Consider the following 5,000-nt stretch of genomic DNA (forward strand, 5'->3'; position numbering starts at 1 on the left):
GTATTGACGACTCGACTCATTGCTTATAATCATTTGCCATACACCGGTGGAAGCTGCCGAGACGAGTAGCTACATAGCGCGCTCGCCGTGTCACTAATGTACAGAGATACAACAGTTTCGACTGGAACCGGATTAAACGTATACACGGCGCTGATTAGTAATACATAGACCCATCAGAATACAGATAATATATACAACTGTCCGTATACATGCTGAAAGACTCTGCTCACAATCACAACCACACGGCAGCCACACACTCTTATCACGCACTACTCTCCGCCTGTAACACGCACACAGACAATATGTAAGCACCAGCATGGAACAACACCCAGTGCATCCTCTCCGCCACATGAGACAATCCACACTGTCATAACCAGACTGGGAGGTCCACTCAGAAAACGGAATATCCCACCCCCCCGACAACCACCATTGCTCAGCTAAGCCACCAACACCCACACATGTCCTACACAGGGGTGCACCCAACATCACAATACTGCCTCCTCTCACAGCACACAAACAATGGCAGGAATGAAAGACACAGGTCTGCCACAAGCATGGAATCGGAGCGCCGCCTGTCATGAGCCAAAGGTGCATCCTGACGTGGCAAATCAGATGATGCCGCAGGCATCCACTTACTATAATCACAATCAACAAACCGACCGGCCGCCCCCCCCCCCCCCCCCATTACACCTTTCCATACAACAATGTGTACCTTAACCTAAACTATACTGTACCTTAACCTAAACTATACTGTACCTTAACCTAAACTATACTGTACCTTAACCTAAACTATACTGTACCTTAACCTAAACTATACTGTACCTTAACCTAAACTATACTGTACCTTAACCTAAACTATACTGTACCTTAACCTAACCTATACGGTACCTCAACCTAACCTATATTGTGCCTCAACCTAACCTATGTTGCGCCTTAACCTAACCTATGTTGCGCCTTAACCTAACCTATGTTGCGCCTTAACCTAACCTATGTTGCGCCTTAACCTAACCTATGTTGCGCCTTAACCTAACCTATGTTGCGCCTTAACCTAACCTATGTTGCGCCTTAACCTAACCTATGTTGCGCCTTAACCTAACCTATGTTGCGCCTTAACCTAACCTATGTTGCGCCTTAACCTAACCTATGTTGCGCCTTAACCTAACCTATGTTGCGCCTTAACCTAACCTATGTTGCGCCTTAACCTAACCTATGTTGCGCCTTAACCTAACCTATGTTGCGCCTTAACCTAACCTATGTTGCGCCTTAACCTAACCTATGTTGCGCCTTAACCTAACCTATGTTGCGCCTTAACCTAACCTATGTTGCGCCTTAACCTAACCTATGTTGCGCCTTAACCTAACCTATGTTGCGCCTTAACCTAACCTATGTTGCGCCTTAACCTAACCTATGTTGCGCCTTAACCTAACCTATGTTGCGCCTTAACCTAACCTATGTTGCGCCTTAACCTAACCTATGTTGCGCCTTAACCCAACCTATGTTGCGCCTTAACCCAACCTATGTTGCGCCTTAACCCAACCTATGTTGCGCCTTAACCCAACCTATGTTGCGCCTTAACCCAACCTATGTTGCGCCTTAACCCAACCTATGTTGCGCCTTAACCCAACCTATGTTGCGCCTTAACCCAACCTATGTTGGGCCTTAACCCAACCTATGTTGGGCCTTAACCCAACCTATGTTGGGCCTTAACCCAACACACGTTGGGCCTTAACCCAACACACGTTGGGCCTTAACCCAACACACGTTGGGCCTTAACCCAACACACGTTGGGCCTTAACCCAACACACGTTGGGCCTTAACCCAACACACGTTGGGCCTTAACCCAACACACGTTGGGCCTTAACCCAACACACGTTGGGCCTTAACCCAACACACGTTGGGCCTTAACCCAACACACGTTGGGCCTTAACCCAACACACGTTGGGCCTTAACCCAACACACGTTGGGCCTTAACCCAACACACGTTGGGCCTTAACCCAACACACGTTGGGCCTTAACCCAACACACGTTGGGCCTTAACCCAACACACGTTGGGCCTTAACCCAACACACGTTGGGCCTTAACCCAACACACGTTGGGCCTTAACCTGCTCTGTAATTGTCATACGACGCGTTAAATTAGTGTAGTGTTGCCTAACTGCAACCCCCGCAATATAGTTTGCTACTCGCACTGCCCGGTCCCCAGTGTATCGCTTCATGTTAAACACCTTGCAGCTATACACTGTAATGTGGATGGCAGCAGGACGTACATGCTCAATGCCCTTTGCAGTTGTTCATTGGCATTTGCAGTTGTTCATTGGCATTCGCATGGCGAAGCACTTAGCCTACGCTGTGGTACGGCCTGTGTCAACTGTCCGCTGATGTTGTACGTCCAAATCACACACTGTACTGCACATTGGTCCTCATGTACTGAATGATACATCGTGGTACATGTGACCGTACAACGACTGCGCCAACAACGGCGAACCATGCGGTCCAAATGTTGTGCACTCAGCTACGTGTCGTCTCCCTATAAGAGCTGGATTGCAGTGTGGTATGCCCTGGATGGCGATCAGCATGAGCCGTCTGTTGATGTAGTGGCGCGTGTTGTCAGACGTAGTCGTCTCTTCTCACACACCGTGATAGCATGGTGCACTGCGTTCCACATCTGCGACATGCGACAGAGGCCGGTTGACAGTCGTTCGCGCAATGGACATCGCATACGTACGGGGGCCACCTTCCACGTGTTCGCGAAGCGTGCACATGTTGTTGCGTGTATGTGGGCAGACATAGTGTGTCGTGACACCTGACACAGGCATGCAACAATCGTTGAATTTGCAAATGGCGATGGACGCCTACGTTTGCTGGTGACGTTACGCAAATGAACAACTGGTAAACCGTTGTGGTGCGGTTGTTCTCGCTAGAGGTGAATCAGTGATGGCGACGATCGGTTGAGCTACCAACCGGTTGTTCCAGCGATACCCACCATGCCCACGAACGTGAATGGCATCTGGGTGTGAAGCGATACGCGGCGGTGGCTGGGTGGGACCGTCCCCGGCCGGTGAGGGGGGGCCTCCCGGCGTGCTGGCCGCGCGGTGCGTGGGCGCACGCGCTACAGCCGGCTGGTGGGGGCGGCCAGTGGCAGGCGCGCCGGCCGACGGAGGCGGCAGGCGGCGCAGCTGCGCGCCGGCGCACCCTGCACGCGGCGCCGTGCGGCCAAAGTAGGTCCTCGCGGGCCCGGTGCGAAGCGCGGTGGACATCTGCAGTGTGCTGGTCCGATTGAGGACTGTGTGCGCTGAGGATGCGCCGCCGCCCGGCGCTCGGCGCCGCGACGCCGTCTGCTGCTCGGTCGCCTCTGCGGTTCTCGCAGGTGGTTTGTATCGCAGCTGTGCGGACGTGTTGGCGCGTGCGCTGTGCTGGGAGAGTTCGCTTCGGCACCCAAGTGGGGCTTTTGTCCTTCTGTGGCGCTGGCGTTGGAGCTGCCGGTCACCGTAGGTGGCGCGTGTTGTCTCCCGCCGGCAATGCCACGACAGCACGCTCCCGGGCCTCTGTCGGCAGCGGCAAGCTCAGTTGGGAGCACGGGTGGTCGCACCTAAAGCGTCTACTCGCCAAACCCCGGGCGATTGCGCCTCTCTCGAACCCGACCAAGTACTTAGGACGGCGCTGCGCGCCGCCGGGACCTGAGAGGGTTTCGAGGTGTATGGTGCAGGGGAGCTCAGCCTCCTCCTGTTTGCAGAATAATTGAGCGGACGCTTGCGTGTTCGCGCGGGCCCCCGGGACACACTCCCGGGCGGCCGGCTGCTCAGCTCTAGTTGACGCAGCTCCCTGGTTGATCCTGCCAGTAGTCATATGCTTGTCTCAAAGATTAAGCCATGCATGTCTCAGTACAAGCCGCATTAAGGTGAAACCGCGAATGGCTCATTAAATCAGTTATGGTTCCTTAGATCGTACCCACGTTACTTGGATAACTGTGGTAATTCTAGAGCTAATACATGCAAACAGAGTCCCGACCAGAGATGGAAGGGACGCTTTTATTAGATCAAAACCAATCGGTCGGCTCGTCCGGCCCGTTTGCCTTGGTGACTCTGAATAACTTTGGGCTGATCGCACGGTCCTCGTACCGGCGACGCATCTTTCAAATGTCTGCCTTATCAACTGTCGATGGTAGGTTCTGCGCCTACCATGGTTGTAACGGGTAACGGGGAATCAGGGTTCGATTCCGGAGAGGGAGCCTGAGAAACGGCTACCACATCCAAGGAAGGCAGCAGGCGCGCAAATTACCCACTCCCGGCACGGGGAGGTAGTGACGAAAAATAACGATACGGGACTCATCCGAGGCCCCGTAATCGGAATGAGTACACTTTAAATCCTTTAACGAGTATCTATTGGAGGGCAAGTCTGGTGCCAGCAGCCGCGGTAATTCCAGCTCCAATAGCGTATATTAAAGTTGTTGCGGTTAAAAAGCTCGTAGTTGGATTTGTGTCCCACGCTGTTGGTTCACCGCCCGTCGGTGTTTAACTGGCATGTATCGTGGGACGTCCTGCCGGTGGGGCGAGCTGAAGGCGTGCGACGCGCCTCGTGCGTGCTCGTGCGTCCCGAGGCGGACCCCGTTGCAATCCTACCAGGGTGCTCTTGAGTGAGTGTCTCGGTGGGCCGGCACGTTTACTTTGAACAAATTAGAGTGCTTAAAGCAGGCAAGCCCGCCTGAATACTGTGTGCATGGAATAATGGAATAGGACCTCGGTTCTATTTTGTTGGTTTTCGGAACCCGAGGTAATGATTAATAGGGACAGGCGGGGGCATTCGTATTGCGACGTTAGAGGTGAAATTCTTGGATCGTCGCAAGACGAACAGAAGCGAAAGCATTTGCCAAGTATGTTTTCATTAATCAAGAACGAAAGTTAGAGGTTCGAAGGCGATCAGATACCGCCCTAGTTCTAACCATAAACGATGCCAGCCAGCGATCCGCCGCAGTTCCTCCGATGACTCGGCGGGCAGCCTCCG

General features: G+C 53.3%; 1 non-coding gene across 1 annotated transcript in view; it reads left to right on the forward strand.

The window, feature by feature from the left end:
- Positions 1 to 3,818: 3,818 nt before the first annotated feature.
- Positions 3,819 to 5,000, forward strand: part of LOC126447707 (small subunit ribosomal RNA) — a 1,910-nt gene continuing 728 nt past the window's right edge. Inside the window, exon 1 of the ribosomal RNA XR_007583876.1 lies at positions 3,819 to 5,000. This exon is cut by the window's right edge and continues 728 nt beyond it. This is a non-coding gene — a ribosomal RNA (small subunit ribosomal RNA).

This window comes from Schistocerca serialis, unplaced genomic scaffold (assembly GCF_023864345.2).
Source record: "Schistocerca serialis cubense isolate TAMUIC-IGC-003099 unplaced genomic scaffold, iqSchSeri2.2 HiC_scaffold_531, whole genome shotgun sequence".
NCBI classification, from domain to species: Eukaryota; Metazoa; Arthropoda; class Insecta; order Orthoptera; family Acrididae; genus Schistocerca; species Schistocerca serialis.